The sequence below is a fragment of the Symphalangus syndactylus genome, chromosome 2 (genome assembly GCF_028878055.3).
Source record: "Symphalangus syndactylus isolate Jambi chromosome 2, NHGRI_mSymSyn1-v2.1_pri, whole genome shotgun sequence".
Taxonomy (NCBI): Eukaryota; Metazoa; Chordata; class Mammalia; order Primates; family Hylobatidae; genus Symphalangus; species Symphalangus syndactylus.
In genome coordinates, this window is record NC_072424.2 from 26,966,310 (window position 1) to 26,991,361 (window position 25,052).

At 42.2% G+C, this 25,052-nt stretch overlaps 1 long non-coding RNA gene across 1 annotated transcript; it reads left to right on the forward strand.

Annotated features, from left to right (window-relative positions):
* The first annotated feature begins 784 nt into the window (after nucleotides 1-784).
* Nucleotides 785-18,823, forward strand: LOC134734378 (uncharacterized). Its single transcript, XR_010117592.1, has 3 exons — nucleotides 785-952; nucleotides 10,993-11,201; nucleotides 18,756-18,823. It is a non-coding gene; the product is annotated as an uncharacterized lncRNA (long non-coding RNA).
* The last annotated feature ends 6,229 nt before the right edge of the window (nucleotides 18,824-25,052 follow it).

Sequence of the window (25,052 nt, forward strand, 5' to 3'; positions counted from 1 at the left end):
TGTCTAAAGAGCAACTGTAAGGCCAAGATGCCCCATCTGTATTCTGAGGCTAAGAGTGCTTTTCTGACCCATCCTCTGAGCTTCCAGTGGGCGAGAATCCTCTGAGCCAACACGCAGCCATCCTGATAGCCTGGTCAGTGAATGGCACCTACCATGAGATGCCAGGGACACAATTCCCCTGAAAAGAAAGGATTTGCTGGCCTCTCTCTGCAAGGGAAATGGGGGCTTTGGAGTTCATCGATGCTGCATCTCAGAATGGATTACTCTACTGGGCATAGGCAGCAAGTAAGCCAGGGTTATTCCTCTTTACTGGCAGGAGCCATACCAACCGAAAACCTTGGCAGCCCCGTTTGACCTGGATCGTGAATTTGAAATTCTCTGCATGGCCTAGCAAGGCCTCTAGATCCCACTTTGTTCTGCCAGAATCCTTTCCTTGGCCTCATCAATCCATGTAATCCCTTCCTTATTATCTGGCTACACTGATGGTTTTAGCGTAGGTTGCCTCTGAGCTGCCTGAAACCTGCAGTCTGTTACCACTGCTGTTGCCAGAAATCTCAGCCCAGTATCCAAGGCCTAAGGGACTCTGGGGCCCTCCATCCAGGCACCAGGATGGAAAGTACCACTTGGTCTGGCTGTTCTTGACTCAAAAGAAATGTGAAGATCTTTCTAAAGTAGCCTATAAGTGATATAAGATGATAGGATGGTTGATGCTGTATGTTGATCTACCCCTTGTCTGTCCTCACAGCCTGTGCTGACATGTCAGCAAGAGATACATTTTCCTTCTGCTGGTTTGCTGATTCTCCCAGCTTCCCATCACTGACAATCACTCCGAAATAGCTGGAACTTCATTTCCTCTTTAAACTGTGACACCTGGCTCTTTGGATTGCTTTCATGAATGGGATTTCACAGATGAAGAAACTGAGTTACAGGGAGACCAAGCAAGCCATTAAAGGTAACAGAGCTTGTCAGTGGAAGAGCTGAAATTCAGGGAAGGAAATAAGACTGGACACCTCTCTTACTGCATGGTGGGCATGGGACTAGGCCTCTTACACATCCCCTTTAATTAATTGCTAACCCATACTGGATATGGACATTGTTCTCATTATTGCTGCCACCTGTGAGAACTCCTAGTCCCAGCCTTCATGGAGTTTGCAGCCTGATGTTCTTTCGTGATACCACAGTGACTTAGGTTTATTCTACCCATTTTGAAGAACTGTTCCTTTCATATTCTCTTCCTCTAAAGCTTTCCTCTTATTTAGAAATTGAAATCCATGGATGACTAAACTTGCATTTTATTTCTTCTTGCCAAAGCAAAATTGAATCAAAAACTCATGAAATTCATCATTAACCAGGTTCCTTTTAGTTTGTCCCTTAAACCAACTTTGACCATCCACTCTGTAAAAGGCAACAACAGGCATCTGAGAGAAGAGGTTCTGTCTGCTAGAAAGTTAGAAAGTAGATGGAAAAAGACCCAGAAATTCTACTACTGCAAGAACTCTTGCATATGGAAACCTGGAGAGAGACAGTTTTAAGAATGATCAACAAAGCTTGATCATGATATATTTTTTACATGAAACAACCCAAATATATCAATAATAGAATGGACACATAGAGTGTGGGATAGTCATACATATAATCCTACCCAGTAGGGACAATGTGTGAACTCCAAGTCAAGGCATCTCTGAAGATCAACCCCAAAACATAATATAGAGCCACAGAAGTCACAAGAGAATGCAAGTCATATGTCCATTTATATGACACTGAAAAATCAAAAACTAAATGAAATAACATCACATGTTCAGTGTGTAGGTTGTGAAACTATAAGGCGAGCAAGGGCATGATTCCTCCACTCATCAGGATGATCTTTGGGCCTGGGGATGTGCAGAAGGGTTTGACTGAGAAGGGACCAGAAGGTTCTTTTTAGGTAAACGTTCTATGTCCTCATTTGGAAAGTGGGAACCAGGTAGTCTTTCTTGTGCTTCTTCTTTAAAGTATATAGATGTTTTCTGTAGATCCTTTCATATGTGTGTGTCTCTATATACCCTAGAATGTAAACTTGATGGGGGTAGAGTTTTGCCTGTTTTATGTATTGCCAGGTCATTAACACCTTCAAGGGGACATTACAGATAGCTGACATTCAATACCTATTTTTGAATCAGTGAATGAATTTCAGCCTCTCTTTGAAAGATTAACAAGAATGTGTATTAAATTCTCCCCGTGAATCCACTGTGTTTTCCCTTTGCATTAAGTTAAAATTCAGACACACTTCCACCTTAACTTCATTTTGAGCTTCTGCTGGCTGTGGTTCCAAGCCACAGCCTTAGATTTCAGTTTCTCTCTTCCTCTTTCCTCCACACAACCCTAACTCCTGTAAGACTTCAACAAGGAGTAAGGTGCCCAGAAAGAGAATTTGCAACCTTAAAATTCCTCTTTAAAATTTAGAATAAAATATAGAAGCAAATCAAAACTTCACAATTTTATCTTATTTGTGAGCTTGGGTTTTTAAAATAAGGACCCCTCCTTTCTAAATCAGACTGCATTTGTGTTATGAGAAAAATATGATAGGAAAAAGAAATCCTATAAACAGAGAAAACAGATATTCAAGGCGCAAAACACAAAAATCCTAGCCCCTCTTCTGAGTATATCTTTTAAGCCCGAAATGCTACATCCTATTGAATTGCTTCCAATTAGCAAATTAGAATCGGAGCCCAGAAAAACTGACTTAAAGTCCTTTCAAAATTGAGATTCACCTGGTCTCCACCCTGGGTTCAAATGAAATTGGCTCTCTTGGTCCTGTCTCCCTATGCACACAGAATTCACACCAGTCTCTGGTGGGCGTCACCAGTGTGGGTGGAGGACAGTGGACATGGGCAGCTGCCCCTGTTGCAGTGATTACTTCTATGAGGTTTGCCCTGTGCTCTGTCACTAGTAGAATGTGGGCCATGGGTGAAAATTAAACAGCCTGGATTAGGCCTCATCCTACCTTTCCCCAATGCCATGTAGAACTTACAATGATGCTTTGGGTGTCACCTGGAGAGAATATTGTCAAGAAGAGACCTTCAGAATGTCTAACAGACTTAACCCTGTGATCAGCAAAAAAAGCTATAAAAACAGAGGGAGAAAATCAAAAAAGAAGGTCAGGGCATGTAAGCAGAGAGTCTCAGGACAGAATTCAATGAAGATTTAAAATATTTGAAGATAGGTGGTCCAAAAAGCCTCTTTTCAAAGAATAGACAAAACTGAAAATAGGAGGGTGGAGCCAAGATGGCTGAATAGGAACAGCTCCGGTCTACAGCTCCCAGCCTGAGCAACACAGAAGACGGGTGATTTCTGCATTTCTGTTTGAGGTACCGGTTTCATCTCACTAAGGAGTGCCAAACAGTGGGTGCAGGACAGTCAGTGAGGCACACTGTGTGCCAGCTGAAGCAGGGCGAGGCATTGCCTCACTCGGGAAGTGCAAGGGGTCAGAGAGTTCCCTTTCCTAGTCAAAGAAAGGGGTAACAGACAGCACCTGGAAAATCGGGTCAGTCCCACCCTAATACTGCGCTTTTCCAACGGGCCTGGAAAACTGCACACTAGGAGATTGTGTCCCACACCTGGCTCGGAGGGACCTATGCCCACGGAGTCTCGCTGAGTGCTAGCACAGCAGTCTGAGATCAAACTGCAAGGCGGCAGCGAGGCTGGAGGAGGGGCGTCTGCCATTGCCTAGGCTTGCTTAGGTAAACAAAGCAGCCAGGAAGCTCGAACTGGGTGGAGCCCACCACAGCTCAAGGAGGCCTGCCTGCCTCTGTAGGCTCCACCTCTGGGGGCAGGGCACAGACAAACAAAAATTCAGCAGGAACCTCTGCAGACTTAAATGTCCCTGTCTGACTGACAGCTTTGAAGAGAGTAGTGGTTCTCCCAGCACGCAGCTGGAGATCTAAGAACGGACAGACTGCCTCCTAAAGTGGGTCCCTCACCCCCGAGCAGCCTAACTGGGAGGCACCCCCCAGTAGGGACAGACTGACACCTCACTCGGCCGGGTACTCCTCTGAGGCAAAACTTCCAGAGGAACTATCAGACAGCTGAATTTGTGGTCTCACAAAAATCCGCTGTGCTGCAGCCACTGCTGCTGACACCCAGCCAAACAGGGTCTGGAGTGGACCTCTAGTAAACTCCAACAGACCTGCAGCTGAGGGTCCTGTCTGGTAGAAGGAAAACTAACAAACAGAAAGGACATCCACACCAAAAACCCATCTGTACATCACCATCATCAAAGATGAGAAGTAGATAAAACCACAAAGATGGGGAAAAAACAGGGCAGAAAAACTGGAAACTCTAAAAAACAGAGCACCTCTCCTCCTCCAAAGGAACGCAGTTCCTCACCAGCAACGGAACAAAGCTGGATGGAGAATGACTTTGACGAGTTGAGAGAAGAAGGCTTCAGACCATCAAACTATTCCGAACTACAGGAGGAAATTCAAAACAATAGCAAAGAAGTTAAAAACTTTGAAAAAAAATTAGACGAATGGATAACTAGAATAACCAATGGAGAGAAGGGCTTAAAGGAGCTGATGGAGCTGAAAGCCAAGTATCGAGAACTACGCGAAGACTGCAGAAGCCTCGGTAGCCGATGCGATCAACTGGAAGAAAGGGTATCGCTGATGGAAGATGAAATGAATGAAATGAAGCGAGAAGGGAAGTTTAGAGAAAAAAGAATAAAAAGAAACAAATAAAGCCTCCAAGAAATTTGGGACTATGTGAAAAGACCAAACCTACGTCTGATTGGTGTACCTGAAAATGACAGGGAGAATGGAACCAAGTTGGAAAACACTCTGCAAGATATTATCCAGGAGAACTTCCCCAATCTAGCAAGGCAGGCCAACATTCAGATTCAGGAAATACAGAGAACACCACAAAGATACTCCTCAAGAAGAGCAACTCCAAGACACATAATTGTCAGATTCACCAAAGTTGAAATGAAGGAAAAAATGTTAAGGGCAGCCAGAGAGAAAGGTCGGGTTACCCACAAAGGGAAGCCCATCAGACTAACAGCTGATCTCTCAGCAGAAACTCTACAAGCCAGAAGAGAGTGGGAGCCGATATTCAACAATCTTAAAGAAAAGAATTTTCAACCCAGAATTTCATATCCAGCCAAACTAAGCTTCATAAGTGAAGGAGAAATAAAATACTTTACAGACAAGCAAATGCTGAGTGATTCTGTCACCACCAGGCCTGCCCTAAAAGAGCTCCTGAAGGAAGCACTAAACATAGAAAGGAACAACAGGTACCAGCCCCTGCAAAAACATGCCAAATTGTAAAGACCATCAAGGCTAGGAAGAAACTATAGCAACTAACGAGCAAAATAACCAACTAACATCATAATGACAGGATCAGATTGACACATAACAATATTAACTTTAAATGTAAATGGGCTAAATGCTCCAATTAAAAGACACAGACTGGCAAACTGGATAAGGAGTCAGGACCCATCAGTGTGCTGTATTCAGGAAACCCATCTCACGTGCAGAGACACACATAGACTCAAAATAAAGGGGTGGAGGAAGATCTACCAAGCAAATGGAAAACAAAAAAAGGCAGGGGTTGCAATCCTAGTCTCTGATAAAATAGACTTTAAACCATCAAAGATCAAAAGAGACAAAGAAGGCCATTACATAATGGTAAAGGGATCAATTCAAAAAGAAGAGCTAACTATCCTAAATATATATGCACCCAACACAGGAGGACCCAGATTCATAAAACAAGTCCTGAGTGACCTACAAAGGGACTTAAACTCCCACACAATAATAATGGGAGATTTTAACACCACACTGTCAACATGAGACAGATCAACGAGACAGAAAGTTAGCAAGGATACCCAGGAATTGAACTCAGCTCTGCACAAAGTGGACCTAATAGACATCTACAGAACTCTCCACCCCAAATCAACAGAATATACATTTTTTTCAGCACCACACCACACCTATTCCAAAATTGACCACATAGTTGGAAGTAAAGCTCTCCTCAGCAAATGTAAAAGAACAGAAATTATAACAAACTGTCTCTCAGACCACAGTGCAATCAAACTAGAACTCAGGATTAAGAAACTCACTCAAAACCGCTCAACTACATGGAAACTGAACAACCTGCTCCTGAATGACTATTGGGTACATAATGAAATGAAGGCAGAAATAAAGATGGTCTTTGAAACCAACGAGAACAAAGACACAACATACCAGAATCTCTGGGACACATTCAAAGCAGTGTGTAGAGGGAAATTTATAGCACTAAATGCCCACAAGAGAAAGCAGGAAAGATCCAAAATTGACACCCTAACATCACAATTAAAAGAACTAGAAAAGCAAGAGCAAACACATTCAAAAGCTAGCAGAAGGCTAGAAATAACTAAAATCAGAGCAGAACTGAAGGAAATAGAGACACAAAAACCCTTCAAAAAATTAATCCAGGAGCTGGTTTTTTTAAAAGATCAACAAAATTGATAGACCGCTAGCAAGACTAATAAAGAAGAGAAGAGAGAAGAATCAAATAGATGCAATAAAAAATGAAAAAGGGGATATCACCACCAATCCCACAGAAATACAACCTACCATCAGAGAATACTACAAACAAACACCTCTATGCAAATAAACTAGAAAATCTAGAAGAAATGGATAAATTCCTCGACAAATACACCCTCCCAAGACTAAACCAGGAAGAAGTTGAATCTCTGAATAGACCAATAACAGGCTCTGAAATTGTGGCAATAATCAATAGCTTACCAACCAAAAAGAGTCCAGGACCTGATGGATTCACAGCCGAATTCTACCAGAGGTACAGGGAGGAACTGGTACCATTCCTTCTGAAACTGTTCCAATCGATAGAAAAAGAAGGAATCCTCCCTAACACATTTTATGAAGCCATCATCATCCTGATACCAAAGCCTAGCAGAGACATAACCAAAAAAGGGAATTTCAGACCAGTATCCTTGATGAACATTGATGCAAAAATCCTCAATAAAATACTGGCAAACCGAATCCAGCAGCACATCAAAAAGCTTATCCACCATGATCAAGTGGGCTTCATCCCTGGGATGCAAGGCTGGTTCAACATACGCAAATCAATAAATGTAATCCAGCATATAAACAGAACCAAAGACAAAAACCACATGATTATCTCAATAGATGCAGAAAAGGCCTTTGACAAAATTCAACAACCCTTCATGCTAAAAACTCTCAATAAATTAGGTATTGATGGGATGCATCTCAAAATAATAAGAGCTATCTACGACAAACCCACAGCCAATATCATACTGAATGGGCAAAAACTGGAAGCATTCCCTCTGAAAACTGGCACAAGACAGGGATGCCCTCTCTCACCACTCCTATTCAACATAGTGCTGGAAGTTCTGGCCAGAGCAATCAGGCAGGAGAAGGAAATAAAGGGTATTCAATTAGGAAAAGAGGAAGTCAAACTGTCCCTGTTTGCAGATGACATGATTGTATATCTAGAAAACCCCATTGTCTCAGCCCCAAATCTCCTTAAGCTGATTAGCAACTTCAGCAAAGTCTCAGGATACAAAATCAATGTACAAAAATCACAAGCATTCTTGTACACCAATCACAGACAAACAGAGAGCCAAATCATGAGTGAACTCCCATTCACAATTGCTTCAAAGAGAATAAAATACCTAGGAATCCAACTTACAAGGGATGTGAAGGACCTCTTCAAGGAGAACTACAAACCACTGCTCAATGAAATCAAAGAGGATACAAACAAATGGAAGAACATTCCATGCTCATGGGTTGGAAGAATCAATATCGTGAAAATGGCCATACTGCCCAAGGTAATTTATAGATTCAATGCCATCCCCATCAAGCTACCAATGACTTTCTTCACAGAATTGGAAAAAACTACTTTAAAGTTCATATGGAACCAAAAAAGAGCCCGCATCGCCAAGTCAATCCTAAGCCAAAAGAACAAAGCTGGAGGCATCACGCTACCTGACTTTAAACTCTACTACAAGGCTACAGTAACCAAAACAGCATGGTACTGGTACCACAACAGAGACATAGATCAATGGAACAGAACAGAGCCCTCAGAAATGATGCCGCATATCTACAACTATCTGATCTTTGACAAACCTGACAAAAACGAAATGGGGAAAGAATTCCCTATTTAATAAATGGTGCTGGGAAAACTGGCTAGCCATAGGTAGAAAGCTGAAACTGGATCCCTTGCTTACACCTTATACAAAAATTAATTCAAGATGGATTAAAGACTTAAATGTTAGACCTAAAACCATTAAAATCCTACAAGAAAATCTAGGCAATACCATTCAGGACATAGGCGTGGGCAAGGACTTCATGTCTAAAACACCAAAAGCAATGGCAACAAAAGCCAAAATTGACAAATGGGATCTAATCAAACTAAAGAGCTTCTGCACAGCAAAAGAAACTACCATCAGAGTGAACAGGCAACCTACAGAATGGGAGAAAATTTTTGCAACCTACTCATCTGACAAAGGGCTAATATCCAGAATCTACAATGAACTCAAACAAATTTATAAGAAAAAAACAAACAACCCCATCAAAAAGTGGGCAAAGGACATGAACAGACACTTCTCAAAAGAAGACATTTATGCAGCCAAAAAACAGATGAAGAAATGCTCATCATCACTGGCCATCAGAGAAATGCAAATCAAAACCACAGTGAGATACCATCTCACACCAGTTAGAATGGCCATCATTAAAAAATCAGGAAACAACAGGTGCTGGAGAGGATGTGGAGAAATAGGAACACTTTTACACTGTTGGTGGGACTGTAAACTAGTTCAACCATTGTGGAAGACAGTGTGGCGATTCCTCAGGCATCTAGAACTAGAAATACCATTTGACCCAGCCATCCCATTACTGGGTATATACCCAAAGGACTATAAATCATGCTGCTATAAAGACACATGCACACGTATGTTTATTACGGCACTATTCACAATAGCAAAGAGTTGGAACCAACCCAAATGTCCAACAAGGATAGACTGGATTAAGAAAATGTGGCACATATACACCATGGAATACTATGCAGCCATAAAAAATGATGAGTTCATGTCCTTTGTAGGGACATGGATGAAACTGGAAAACATCATTCTCAGTAAACTATCACAAGGACAAAAAACCAAACACCGCCTGTTTCCACTCATAGGTGGGAATTGAACAATGAGAACTCATGGACACAGGAAGGGGAACATCACACTCCGGGGACTGTTGTGGGGTGGGGGGAGGTGGGAGGGACAGCATTAGGAGATATACCTAATGCTAAATGACGAGTTAATGGGTGCAGCAAAACAACATGGCACATGGATACATATGTAACAAACCTGCACATTGTGCACATGTACCCTAAAACGTGAAGTATAATAATAATAAAAAAAAACACTGAAAATAGATACCAGGAGCTACAGTACAGAGAGAAGAGAAATCTTCTAGTACCTAAATTCTTGTAGTACCTGGTGTCTATGTGTGCAGGATTATGTAATGAGGCTTCCACCTTTCCCTGTACCCAATTCTCCCATACACATACATAACAAAAAAGAGATATTTGACTGTGCAGCAGCAGATTAATCCCTTCTCTCTGCTGTCTCTAGAGTTCCCATTTTAGTTGGTTGATTCTCCAGTACTTAGTGGTGTACAATCAGATGATAATATTACTATGAATACTACGACCACTACTACTACTACTAGCAGTTAAGGTTATTAAGCACTTCCTGTGTACCAGGCACTGTTGGAAGCATCTTATAAGTATGAGCTCATTAATCTTCATAGTCCCTTCCGCATAGGAGTAAATGCCCTCCTTATATACAAGAAAGGTGAGGCACCATCTATGTAACACACTCAAGGTTACACAGCTAGCAAGTGATAGCATACTAGAGAAACGAGGGAAGATCAGTAGACTTGGGCAACTAGGCTCAGGCAGTCCACCTAACATAGGCCTGGGGGTTATGAAGGAGGAAGAAGAGAGAAATGTCAAATAGGTTGGACATCGAGAAAGACTTTTAGGGATACCAGAGTAATAGCAGGTGGAAAAGAAGAAGGAAAGGAAAGGTGCTTATCAGAAACATGGCTTATAGGTTATGAATTTTATCAACTTTTATGTTCTTAAAGATACATACGTAAAAATTGAGCTTCCTTTTGTAATGTTTATGTGTTAGACTGGGTTCTCAGATCCTAACTCCACAGAGTCCAGAACATATAAGGACCCTGCTTTTATGTGGGTTACCTAAAGTGCTTTATGGTTTCATATGTGTCCTCTGACCAGTTAAGTATAAGTCTCATGAGGATAAAATGTAGTGGTGATGTGTATTTATGGAGAGGGGGCAGAAAGGAGTGAAGTGCCTCCAAATAGCTTAGAAATGAGACGGCTGCTCTCATAGTGAAACTATGAAATTAGCATATAATGGATGCATTCATTTAACAAATATTTATTGAGCACCTACTACATCGTAGGCACTGTTATATGCAGAGAGAGATACAGCAGGGAACAAAATACATTTTTGGAGCTTACATTTCAGTAAACAGAGAAAGATAATGATCAAATAAATGAGTAACTATTTACCATAATGTCAGTTAATGGCTGACTCAGTGGTTCTGAGCTAAAATCTTGAAAGTTGTCCTAAGATTGTATATCTACCAGCTCTGCAAATCTCATTTTAACCATAAGATTGAATGTATTGCCCACCAGAGAGGAGTTGTTATAGAAGAATGGATAAGAGAGAGTTACAGAGTCCAATATCAACAGAGTCCATGAAGAAACTATGAGAGAGACATATTTCAAATCTAAGCTCTACCCTCTTCAAGCCATGTGGCTTTGGGCAAATTATTTATCCTCTCTGTGACTGAGTTTCTTCAAATGTAGTGATACTGTTTACATGTTATATTTCAGGTATACATTCAGCAAGGCAGTATCTATAAAGTGTGTACCATGGAGAGTGCCTAATAATTGTTGCTAATATCACTGCAGTGACCCAACTGTTGAAGATGCTGGCCCTGCAAGAATTGGCAACACTCGTACATGCTAGACAGATGTGAAAGCTCGCTGGAATGTACAACAAGAGTCCAACTTGGTGACAGAGATCCTTACCATTTATCAGAAGCCTCAAATACTTAGGTTGAGGACCAGAAAGACACTCAGCATGGATGGAAAATGCCCTCCAGAGATACTGGAATCAGGTTGTCTGTACATTTTTCTGTTTTCGAAATATTTCTTATTTTTCTTATTAACAAGAACAAACATCGATAATCATTATCAAGCATTAACTAGGTGCCAGCACTAAACCCATGTTCCAGAGAATACAAAGACAATGATAATAAAAGGCCAAATTTAGTTCCCTGCCTCTGGGAGCTCACCACCTAGGTAGGATGTATGATCTAAATAAATTCTTGGATCAAAACTCCCCTCAAAGCAGTACAAGACAAAGGCAAGCCTGGGGGTGGCCTCTGAGCACCACAGAAAAGAATGAGAACGATGTCACCTGGAAGGAAGGCAGAGTTCATAGGCGGATGCAAAGAGCATACTTTTGTGGAGCCCTCCTAAGTGCCAGCCACCAAAACACACAATTCCATCTCCTCCTCACACATACCCCATTAGGATAGGTCCTTAGGTCCATTTTACAGATGAGAAAAATAAGTCTCAAAGTTAAATAAGCTTCAAAGTTGAATGATTGAGGCGGGGCACAGTGGCTGATGCCTGTAATCCCAGCACTTTGGGAGGCCAAGGTGGACAGATCAATTGAGTCCAGGAGTTCTAGACCAGCCTGGCCAACATGGCAAAAGCCCATCTCTACAAAAATTAACTGAGCATGGTGGTGCATGCCCGTAGTGCCAGCTACTTGGGAGGCTGAGGTGGGAGGATCAGCTGAGCCTGGGAGGCTGAGGTTGCAGTGAGCCAAGATCATGCCACTGCATACCATCCTGGGTGACACAGCAAGACCCTGTCTCAAAACAAACAAAGTTGAATGACTTATCCAAAGTCATCTAGCTATTCAGAGACCATCCCAGGATACAATTTGTATCTGCCCATAAACCCTTTATAATATTTCCCTATTATAGGGAGTAGTGGTCAAAGGTAATGGTCAAGGGTGTGGAGGTATCAAAGGACAGAGCTAGGATTTCAACTCTTACATCTAACTGTGTGATTTGGGAAAATTATTTCACCCCCTGTGCCTGTTCTATCAGATACAAAAGATGTTTCATGACAGTATCTCTCACAGCATTGTTGAGAATGAAATGGTATAATCCTTGTCCAGCACATAAGTGGCATTCAATAAGCATTGGCTGTTGTATCAAATATGACATTGCCATTACTTCCTTCTGCCATCCACTCAGGGGAAGCGACCCTAAGAAAGCTCTAAGATCTGGAGACAAGCACCCTTAGGAAGGAGCGGTATCTTGAGAGGGAGAGTGGCCATTGTGGGGAAGTCTGGGGCAAATGCCTAGACAGGCTTCCAGGGCCTGGCAGATCCCACCACCAGCTACCCGGTTCCCTTCAGGAGCTGCATTGCTTGGGATGGGCTCTTTTGCAAACTACTGGCCATTATAGCAGACACTGTCACTTATCCCCTCATGGTTTATGTACTCACTGTTGTTCCATTCTGTTCTAAGTGCTTGCTCTGACTGCAGGAATAGGCAAGGCTCATACATAGAGCAGGCCCAAAATAGGTGGATGTCTATGCCAGCCTCCTTACTTCCTGGAGCAGGACAACTCAGAAGTGTATTCTCCATTGTCTGCCAGAGTCCCCAACAGGACTGAGCTCCAGTTGCCCACACAGTAACCTGCTCATCAACACATCTTTTGTTGGTCTCTTTCCCTTTCCTATGTCACCTCCACACTTCCCTACTTGTGTTTCCTGGGATTACCCAAATCTTAGTTTCAGAGTCTGCTTAAGGGAGAACCCAGCTGTAGACAGCTGGACTCAAAAAGCTTTCCAGTTCAGCACACAATTCTTGGTTAGACCACCCCATTGCACCCCATTAGCCCTCTCTTAGTTTCTCGTTGCACTGGGACTTATAATGACAGGCTTTTTGCTTCTGAATAGAGCTTATTACCAAAATATAGCCTTCTTATAATAGAAACTGACATGAAACCACTGTCACCAGTTTTCCAGTTTTGTTGTTGTTGTTTGCAAATGCCTTATACTCCACTGCCCTCAGCTCCACTCCCATCCCACCCACCTGCTCAGAATGGTGTCCTCTCATCCCCAGCTACCTTGATGCTCTTCTCAGGGGAGAACTGAAGGAAGTAGTCAATTTCTGAAGTATCTGTGAACTAAGGAGTGTTTGAACTGAAGAGTTAGAAAAAAAAAGATTTCCTGAATCAGCAAAGATTTATGCTAAACAAACAACCCTTTTATGAAATGACCCACTGAGAAAGGAAAGCTTCACTGCAGCAGTTTAAGGTATTTCTTGGGGAAGAGAAAAGGAGTCATATCCTTCTAATTAGCTGACTCTAAGTACTTAGAGAAGTCTCCCATGATGCCAACCAGACTCTTAGCAAGTGCAAAACAGCAATTTTAAAGGCTTATCAGATATTTAATTGAATTATTTAGAAAATAGTGGTTGAGAACCTACCATGTGCTCTGGTAGGCACTGACCTAGAGAATGGGGATAGAATAGCAACAACAAATAAACAACCCCAAAACCACACAGAGTCTCTCTCTGTCCTCATGAGACCTACATTCTATATCAGTTTATTGCTGCATAGCAAGTGGCACCAAAACCTAATGGCTTAAAGCAATAACCATTTACTTTCAATTCTGTGGGTCGGCAATTGGGGCTGGGCTTGGCTGGGCTTAGCTGAGCTGGTCTTCTATTGGTTTCACGTGGGTCCACTCATGCACCTGCAGTTATGTGGCGCCTTATCTGGGGCTGGTGGTCTAAGAAGGCCTGACTCCCAGCTGGCAGGTGGTGCTAGCTGTCAGCTGGTTGTTTGAAGGGCCTCAGCGGAGACAGCTTATCTCTGCTCCGCATAGCCCTTCTCTTTCCAGTAGGCTCCCTCAGATGTTCTACAGTACTGTGTTTCAGCATTCTACTGGTCAAATCAAGACACAAGGCCAGCGCAGATGTAAAGGGTACTCCATCTCCTGATGGGAGATGCATCAAAGATACATTGTAAATGGCAGGTATACAGGTTTGGAAGGAATTTGTGGCCTTTATTTGCAGTCTATGATTATTCTAATAGTTGAGTCAAATAGCAAATATATAACAATGTTTAGCTAGAATTTCTCAACCCTGATTCCACATAAGAATTACCTGGAGAGCTTTTTTAAAAAATGCCAGCTCCTCTATCACAAGCAATTAAATCAGGGATTAGAGCTTGGGAACCTAGGCAGTTACCCAGCTCTCAAGTGATTCTAAATTGCAGCTAGGTTTGAGAATCACCGGTTAAAGTGCTCTGAAGGAGAAATGAAGCAGGGTAGAGGAATGTTGAATGAGAGAGCTGTGTAAGATGTGGAAATCAAGGGAAGACTCTCTAAAGAAAAAACATTTGAGCTGAGATCCACATGGATGAAGGGGGCCAGGGAGCCTTGGTGCTACTTGGAGAAGGGAGGGAAGAGCAAGTGGAATACTCTGGGGCCTGAGATAGAAGAGGCTGGGTGGCAGGAAAAGATGTGGTTGGCAGATGTGTTGGGAGAATGGTCTAGACCATTCTAGACTGGAGGTAGCAGTGCCTTGTAGGAATGATCTGTCTGGTTTCCCAGCAGTCAAGGCCTTGCACTTTGATGAGTCGCCTCACTTGGTTTTTGTAGAGAAATAAAGCAATAAAGAATGGACTGAATAGACTGTGGAAGGGCATATGATTTTTTAGAAGGTATTTATTGAAGAACTCACCAATTGAGCAGCCATCTCTAGAATATGGGAAACAAAGCGGGAGAGGAGAAGAGTATAGAATATGAGAAAATAACACCAACAAAAAATGGATTGCTTCTGAGAAGCCAAATGTAGAAAAAAAGAACTCTAGGCTGAGAGACAGTGGAAGCTATGAGCTGACCTTCCAGGCAGAGATGCAGCACTTGGAAATGTATAGGAAGGAAGGACAGGTAGCGGCCGGAAATGCAGGCATTAGAAATGTCACAGGACATAATCTTCCATGGCAATTGTGCTGCTTATTATGTGTAGGGAAGGCAAAATCTTCTCTCTTCACACTTAATTTTTCAGCTGGGCCTGAGAATTTGACTGATGACAGATTAACAGGGGAAAAGCATGCAAATGTATTTAATCAAAGTTTTTTTGTAAGCCCTCATAAGGAAATGAAGACTCAAAGAAGTGGCAAAACCTAAATGCTTTTAGACCAGGTCGAACAAAAAGAGGCAACTGTGTAAAAGTAAACTGTGTGGGGAGGCTAAAGGAAGATAAGAATGATTTTAACAAGGTCTGTTTGTACAGAATTCTCTCGGTCTCAACTTCCTGTGCTTGATGATAAGAATGTTCTTTCCCTTCTGGTACAGGGAGGCCATCTTCCATATGGGGGTTTATCTCCTGCTTTCGGGAAGATAACGGGGAGGGTCAGAGCACCTTTCTTGCACCTGCTGGCTTTTTTAAAGGGCCTTTATCCCAAAATAATCTGTGTGCCAAAGTAACATATTTTGGGATGGCAGATTCTGCACCCTTCAAGTTAATGTATGAAATCCCTGGCTGGAAGACTTTTGCGTGGGTTTCTAAAGGTGCTTCCCTATGTGTCATGGCATTTACCCTTCCCATTGCAGCTATGGGGTGGGGGTCAAGGGTGCCAACAGTATGTTCTCCATTTTTGTAAGAGCAAACAGACGCCCTGAGAGCCAGAAGGCTGACACCACATCCCCCAGCTACTCAGTAGCTGAAATGGGAAAGGAAGCAGAGATTCTAGCTCCTGCTATCCTTACTCACCTTCCCACCCTTCCCTGCCACCCCCCTCTTCCCTACTCAGCTGACATTCTGCAGTCTGCCCTTGTCAATGCACATTTATGGACCACCAGAGGGATCTTCAGCATCTTGTCCTCCTACCCACCTTCTCTGACAAAGTTTCTAATTTGCTACCTAGGCTGTAGCTTCCCAGGAAGAAGCCAGCCCTGTGCAGAGTTGTTATTTCACAAAACACCATTTGTGTCCTCACTAGAGGGAGTGGTGTCTCTCACCTTGTGGAGCCACCTTAGAAGGTAACAAGAATGGGATGTAGCCCAATTCCCAGTAATGGAGACCCTAGCAAGAAGGAAAAGTTCTGGAAGAAACAAAATTAAGACCTAACTTGGATACTCCAAACCCACCAGGGGCTGGCCACCAAGTGAAATATGGTCAGTGTCCCCTCTCCAGAAACTATATGGCTGGAGGTTTCACCATCTTCTTTCCTGCTCATGGTGGAACCAAAGTCCACAAGCAAAGGGTTTGAACTGCATTGAGAGTTGGCCACAGCCTCCCTCTGTCAGGCTTCTCCCTAAAGGTCCTGAGAGCCTGTATCAGAAGCAAGCAGGAGGCAGAATTCTAGACCCCTCTCCAACCCACTGAATAAGAGTCTATGGGGTTGGAACCTAGAACTGCTCATTTTAAACAAGCTGCCCAAGGTAATGTTGCTGCAAGTTAAAAATCACAACTTTACGTAAAAACTTAAATTCAATTCTCAGCCCTCTAGCAACCAAGTGAATTTCTCTCTCATTGGCCTAGTAGGAAATTCCAGACCCAGAACCCTTTTCCAGAACATGTCATAAACAAGAGGCCCTAGAGCAAGACCATGAGCCCCTACTCTAGCAGAAAAAGGGCATTTCCCCCAAGGAAGCACTTTTAATAAGCTCTGTAAAACAATTCATTCTGTAGCCCATATTACCTACAGCATCCTCCTGGCTCTCTGTGCACTAGCAGGAGCTTAGTAAACTTGAATGAGGAGACCCACAATTCCAGGGGTCTTGCTGGTTTGAGCTTACTCCTCAGATTAGAGTTTTGACATTGTTGATGGAAATCCTAGAATATAGTTCTGGGAGAAAAGAAAAGGGAGACTCTGACTTGTGCATTTCTCACAGGTGAAAAGGTTTTGTTCTGTTGGATCCACACACTAGGACTAGATGAGGTGTGACCATGAGATGGTGAGAAGTGAGAGAGGAGAGGAGGCAGGTGAAGATGCAGGGAAGCCCAGCTCCACCTCCTGGGTGGCAGACCTAGTTCTCTTCTCTCTCTCTCTCCTCCCTCCCCTTTCCTTTCCTTCACTCTCAACCTTTTTATTTCTCTCTCCTTGTCTCTTTCTTGTATCTCCCTTCATCTCCCGCATTCTCTTTTTCTCTTTCTCTCTCCCTGTCTCCCCTTCTTTTCTTCCTTTTTCTCTTTCCCTGCTCCCCTCACCTATTCCCTCATTTCTGCTACACAGATTTACCAGGTGCCCACTCTGTGCTCAACGCCATGGATAGCAGAAAAGGAAAAAAACAGTGGCCTCTAGGCGTTCCCTAGATCATGGGGAGGATCAAAGAATAGGCAATTGCAGCTCAGTTATGAGTGGTGAGGTGGAGATATCTAAAGCAGGCATCTAATGCAGGCTGAGGTCCCAGGAAGTAATGTTTAAGCAGAGATCTAAAAGAATAGTGTGTAGCACACCAGTAAAAGGCTGGAGGAGGGATGGAGAGGACTCTAGGCTGGGACAAGGTCCCAATTCAAGAGAAAACATGGCACCTCTGAGAGTCCAGGGCTGCTACACACAGTTGTGTAGGTTGCATCCTGCACCAGGGCCCTGGGTCAGTGAACAAAGGTCTAGAGCCTCCCTGGGGCATGGACCTTCCTTTCATGCAGTGAGTCTCCTATATTGAGAGGAATGGCGTGCCTGCTTCTTCCACTGTTACTTTTCTTCCTAGTACACTGGCAAAAGACTGGGACAAGGACAGTAATACAGAAACTTAAGTGGGAGCATTTTTGTTCTAGTTTCCTTGTTCAGGAATACAATGATATCTCAGACTCTACCCAAGCTGAGGCTCACCAGATATGGTCAAATCTTGACCATTTCCTCCACACTTTACTTTGGGCGTATTTGATACCTCTGCCTTCATATTAGCCTCTCTTCCTCACAGTCATTGTGCTCTTAGGTTGCACTTCATGGAAGTGGTTTGTTTCCCAAATTTCTAGCAAACGTTTACCTAGCGATGCCTCATTACCATTTAGAGAAGAATTTTCAACATGAATATTGGGAATCATCATTTATTTTCCCCTTTGGAAACAGAAGACATTTTGATATATTGCATTCTTTTTCAGAATTTGGCTCCAAATATGATCCAAAGGCAAAGAGTTAGATGTGTCTAAAAGACATATGCATACTTTTCTAGTAATTAAAATTCATTTAGTTGATCAGGGAGATGATTTTCGGCTGAGACAAAAATGACCTCAAGATACCAGCAATTCCTTCCTTCACCTTCAGAACTAAAACCACAAGGAAAACTAAGTTTCCTGTCAACATCTCTTTCCTCTACAGTTGAACCGAAAAAGCTAGACTTTGCTCTCTCATTGAAACTGTGTTTACTCAGCATTGCCCATCAGAAATCTTTGAAGGAAAGATGATTGTCCGTAGAAATGGGATTCTAAATATTTAGGAAAAAAATATATATGATACGTAATATATTTGGGGAAGATATTTTGAAATAAATGGACTTCACTTTCTTTAAATAGAAGAAACTATTTCTTTGAAAATAGAGTCAGTGAGAAAAGAGGCTCCTCCAACCTTTAACCTTCCTGCACTATCAGGAAAGGGAAAAAAAGAAAAGTTGTTTTGCCTTCCAACAGGAATGAGGGGTGAGAAAGATGCACGCTAATGATCTGTGATGGCATGTCCCAAAGTATGGAGATGTGGCTGCAGACATCAAATCACAAAGACAAAAGCCATAGACAAAGAGATGAAGAGACCTGGAGGATTGTCCTGTATAACTTCTTGTTCTAGAGGTGAGAAAACCAAGGGCCACTGAAGACAAGTAACTTTCCCAAGCCACAAAGCAAATCAGTGACAGTGCTGAGATGAGTCCCTAAGATGCCTAATCTGCAAATAACTTTCTTCAGTACCATGAAGAAAATAAATAAGCTTCATTCACAACTACTGTTTCCTGGGTATTCAGTGAGGTTAGTGGGAGACAATGACTTTAGACATGGAGGATAGAAGCTGATGGAGAAGAGAGTTACTTCCTTCTCTTAACAATAGACCAGAAATAGGAGGCAGTAGAAGTCTGTATGCATGTGTAAAGATGGGTGGGGTTGTGTGTGTGTGTGTGTGTCTGTGATTTTAGGTAGAAATGGCACATAAGCAACACATGCATGGAAAAAAGGCATGGATTTTGATATCAGACAAACTATGGCTCAAATATTGACTCTCACATTTACCATGTGATCTTGATTAAGGGAGGCAACCTCTCTCAGCCTCGCTTTCTTCATTTCTAATGTGAGGATAACAAGTTAGCAATCACTTACATGAAGCTTTGGTGTGCACATTGAGCAAGGCAGGGAATGTAGAGTCCCTGCACCAAATGGATAAAAGAGAGGTCATTTTCTTCTTTAGGGAGCAATTATTAGGGAGAGAAATTTATATTGTTATAAAGGAAGACTATACATCCTGTTTTCCCACATTCTTTAAATTCTCAAGAATTAAGATGTTTTCAATTGTGAAACAGAAGGGAGGAAACAGGAAGGAGCCTTTATTAAGGATGAAAAATTGCTACAATTTTAATTTTGAAAGCAAGCTTATTGACAGAATGTGGGTATGTTTTCAGAATAATTAACAGGAAAGCCAGGACTGAGGAAATTAATTGCTATCAATATAATTGCCTTCCAAATGGCAACCTTGAGGCTGATGTACAATAAGGCCTTAGTTTATCCATGGGATTAGGTAAGGGCCCTGTTTGATAGGCTGCTCACTGGCTTGGGAGACCGAAAATGTAGCTCTGTCCATCATAATGGGATCTTCTTAAGATGGAAATGAATATTTGTTAAGTTTCTACAACATGCTCAAAGTATACTAGCTGCTGTTTTCTATGCAAATTTAAATATCTTATAAATCAGATAGAATTGAGTATATTTTACAGAGGAGAAAAGTGAGGCCTGAGAGTTTGCTCAAAGACAAATGTTTGGAAATTGGTAGAGTCAGTTAGAACCCAAATCTGCCAAACTTCAAAGCTGTGATCTTTCTTCTCCACGAGAACACCTTCCACAAAGCATGTAGTGGATGTGAGAGTAGAGGTAGACTTAGGGCACTAGAGATCCGAAACTCACTTTATTGATGGTTATTCCATTCATCCTAGGTTTTAGGACCACCATTTAATAGCTTAGTGACTTTGGCAAGTTTCTTAACTTGTGTGATACTCAATTTTCATATCTCTACCAATTTTGTGATTTTGAATGTGTCACTTCCATCCTACTCCTGTAGGATGCTGCCAGAGCCTAACTTTAGTGGGTAGAAGAGTGGGAGGAGATGCTTATAGAAAAATGTATATGTGTGGTTGTGTGTGTGTGTGTTTTAGGATAGGAGGTACAAACCAAAAACTTCATATTATTTCCTTTCATCACAGTCAACCCAGTCCTTATCCACCAACTTGGATACACTCCCATTTCAGTGGCTGAAGGTGAGAATATATTTCTGACTGGTTTCTCAAAGCATGGAGGAAAAAGTTTGAAAGACTGGAGATAAGGGTGTACATGGTGAAGACATATGGATAAATATACACGTGTGGGCACAAAGAAATCTGTATCTCATGGTAAATCCCACCAGAAAGCATCCACCCTGGAAGATGCATTGAAATACCAAGGAAACAAAATGACTGGGACACTGATGTTAGACAGCCTTCGTTTTCAGCCACTGCAGACATCATCTGATGAGCATGTAAACAGAGTGACCCTGGCTGCAGAGACGGGTCACAAATGGGCCCAACATGATGGTCTCACACAAACACATCCCACAATTCACTCTTATGACACTTTATATCTCTCCTGTACTGCCCTTACCATAATTATAATTAAGCCTTATCCCTTTCCCCAAATGGAGACTGAGGGGGAAAGAGCTCTTTCTAGAGTAGACATTTTGCAGTTTCTCTTTGCATAATTGAGGGAGCCCTGAAGAAGGGGCATATGGTCTCTCTTTCTTATTCTAGTAGGCCCCCTATGTCTCAATCTGGAAGGAGGAAGGAATAGTAATTGGACTTTGTGGAAAAGGAAGGACTCTGCAGCTCACAGGCACTAGAGTAGCTACTTTTTTCCTCTTATGGCTTAAGAATCTGCTGTCTCTGAGAACTAATAATGTCTTCAGAGATGTGAGTATGTGCACACACCAACAGGTACCATGTTAATTAAACAGATGTACCTGTAAATCATTCTGTCAGAAAAACCAAGCAGGAAGATATACCTGCCCCCAACTAAGCCTGTGAGATTTGGAGCCCCAAATTCCCTTCCCATGCTGGAATACCAACAGGTATCTCCACTTATGCTGCCAAATTTCTAGGAAACCAGTCCTGATGCAAGGACCCAGATTTGGGAAATTGTCCAATGGCAGGATAAGAGAGTGAGAATTGGGTTATTGATCACCTCACATCAAGAAGGGTGGCACTTTACACAGGAAAAGATACAGGAAGAGTATGAATTTAAGGGCAGAGAAACTGGGAGAAGAATGAGAGCCTCTATATAAAAGCTACTTTCTCACTGAGTTTTGGAAAAGTTGTATTTAGCACATAGCTTTGTATTTTTCTTTCCTATGTTGTCTTTTCCTTTTTGAAAAGTATATATTTTATTAGAAACATAACATACATTCCAGAACATGTATAACTAAGTGGACAACTCAATGGATTTCTTAATATGAACACACCTCTGCAACTCCAACTCCCAGATTAAGTCAGAGACTCTCTTCATAACACCTAGAAGTTACTACTCATCCCTCCTTAAACTCAACCACTGACCTGGTTTCCTGATAAGATAGAGAAGTTCATGCAAGCCATGTTCCTATGAAGAACAAGAAAAACTTGATAAGTTTCAAAAGGCACACATGTAAAGGCATTAGAGTGCTGCAGAAACAGTGAAGACTAGCAGCAGTGAAATTCTATGGGGGAAAGCATTGCAGAGGTGAGCTAGAATTTAGCTGCCCTTTGCCAATTCTGGGCATGAGCTAGAGGCTGAAAATTTGGGCTTGGCTCAGGCAGAGCAATGACGCTAGGGCAAGAGCTAAGAAAGTGATACAATAAGGCTTGGAGCAGATGCACAGGGATGCAGTGACTTAAATGGGAAATGGAATGGCTTCAAACTGAGAACATTTTCTCTTAGGACATTTGCTAAATGTTGAAGCTGCTTGAAGCAGAAGGAGAAAGCGCTATGACCTGTATACTAAAAATAAAACTCTAAGCCCCTAAACTGACTGAATGGACCCCCTTTTGGCCAAGAGGATCTCAAGGAAGGAAAAACTAGTTCAGGCCATGATGAGAAAGGGGGTCAGACATGCCTCATTATACCCTCCTCCCTTTGGAGTTAAGAGGTAACTGACAAGCATTAACATTAAAACAGAGCTCTTAAGCCTGGAAAAATAGACTCTATGTAGCAGTAAGATACCAAATTCCAACCTGATTCTGGTATAGCATCACATGACAGAGAGCAAGCACAGAAGGAAATCAAAGTATTTTACGCCAAAATGTTTTTCCTTGATATATTTTGAATGGTCGTGCAAAGCATCTCTGGTGGGGGAAATTTGCATTCTGTAGAGAATCTCCTGTCAGTCATTATTAGGTCTTTTCTGAAGAGTCTGACATCTTTTAAGGCTTGGAAAGAGATATCTGTCTCTAAAGCTTGCTACCTGAAGGCTTCATTTACATGACAAGAACCTTGGCTTCCCCCTGTCCCTGCCCCACCTTACCTTAACTCAAGCATCTCTTTATGCTGACTTCAACTCTTCAGGCAGAGCTTAACTCTTTCAACTAGCTGCCAATCAGGAAGTCTTTGAATCCACCTATGACCTCTGAGCCCCAGCTCAGAGACGTCCCATTTTTCTGGGCCAAACCAGTGTATACTTTTCGTGTATTGATTTATGTCTTTATCTATGACTTCCATTTCCCTAAAATGTATAAAACCAAGCTGTAACTAAACCACCTTGGACACATGTTCTCAGGACCTCCTGAGGTTGTGTCATAGGACATGGTCCTCAACCTTGGCAAAATAAACCTCTAAATTGATTGAGACCTGTCTCAAATTCTTTTTGGTTAACAATCCAAACTCTGAAAAGAACAGCAGAATTTCCCAGTCTCGCAGTGCCTAGGAGACGAGGAACCACTATGAGAATGGGCTCTGAGAAACTATAGACCAGGAGTATTATGGACTTGTTACAGGTAGTTAGGCTTTGACTGGGGCTCTTCCCCACCCACTAGGAATGTCAGGTGATGGTTTGGCAATCATTACATTGCATCTCAGGAAGTGATAAATTGGCAGCCAGCACCAGGGAGAGGCCATTTCCTGATGGTCCATATCTGTGGCATTAAAGTGTTCATTGAATACAGTTGCCAGGGAGAAGCAACTGCCCAGGCCTGTGCACTAAGAGACAAAATGGCAGAGTATGACCTTCCAGGACACTCTACCAGAAAAGGGAAGAAACCCTTAGGTGGGGAGGCTTTCTATTGATCACAGGACCATGTGATCAATAACCAAGGGGAAAGACAAATGATAAAAACAGCATGCATACAACTTCCCTAAACACACTGCTTGTGCTCACCTGCCAGGGTAAGGAAGGCACTGCACATATGGGCAGCCCACCCTAAGGGAAGAATCATGAGAAAGGAGCCAGCCTCTAAAGTCCTAAGATAAGTTTAAACACTACACTTGACCTTGACATCCCCAGTTGGGACTCTTCCAGACACACGTGCCTTTCTTTCCTGATCTAAAGCCTTTTTAAATAAACTTCCGCTTCTGCTCTGAAACTTGCCTGGATCTCTTTCTCTGATTTACTTCCCTCAGTTGAATTCTTTTTTCTGGGGAGGCAGGAATTGAGGTTGCCACAGACCTGTTTGGAATTTGCCACCAGTAACTGGGATACCTGTCACCAGTAACAGACTGAATTGTGACTCCTCTGAATTCATATGTTGAAACCCTAACCCCCAGTATTTCAGAATGTGACTGTATTTGGAGACAGTATCTTTAAAAAGATAATTAAAATATGATAATCAGAATGGCCCCTAATCCAATATGACTAGTTTCCTCCTAAGAAGAGGAAATTAGGAACCCAGAATGTTGGCTCATGCCTGTAATCTGTACTACTCAGGAGGCTGAGATGGAAGGATTTCTTGAGGCCAGGAGTTCCAGATCAGCCCCAAGTAACATAGGAGAGAGACACTCATCTCAAAACAAAACAAAAAACACAGAAGAAGAAGAAAAAGAAAAAATTTGGGCATAGACACAGGTACAAATGGAAGACCACATGAAGACAAAGGGAGAAGACAGCCATCTACAAGCTAAGGAGAGAGACCTTACAAGATACCAACCCTGCTGATACCTTAATCTCAGACTTCTAGGCCCCAGAATTGAAAGAAAATAAATTTCTGTTGTTTAAACCACCCAGTCTGTGGCACTTTGTTATGGCAGCCCTAGCAAGTGAATACAGCCCTCAAGGGAGTCATGAAGCAACATTTACTATCTGCAACTGTTTTCCCCCTGAGCACTTGCTAATCTGAGCACATCTAAAATCTGCAAATCCAGGTTTGGCCTTGGTAAAGGGCCACTGCTATGGGAGAGATAAACTAGCAGAATTGGATTTTGGCAGTCATATTGGGCTGAAGTGACAAAATTGAAGATTTGAAGAGCCTCAAACATATAACCAATATCCTCTTCAATACCTTTGCCAAATTCTGAAGTTATAAAAAGTGGTGAGTCAAGATGCAAAGCCAAAAATCTCCTTAAAGTAGAGCAAAAAATTCTGCAGTTACTCTGTACTAAAAAAAAAAGAAAGTTGGGTTCTCAATTAAGTTTCCTGATGGCCACAACCTAACAATAGGAGGAAATTAGATTAAGACTGATAATTATGAAAAGTGTAGCCTAGGCTTGACCCATTCAGTCCCTGACTGGAATAAGGAAATT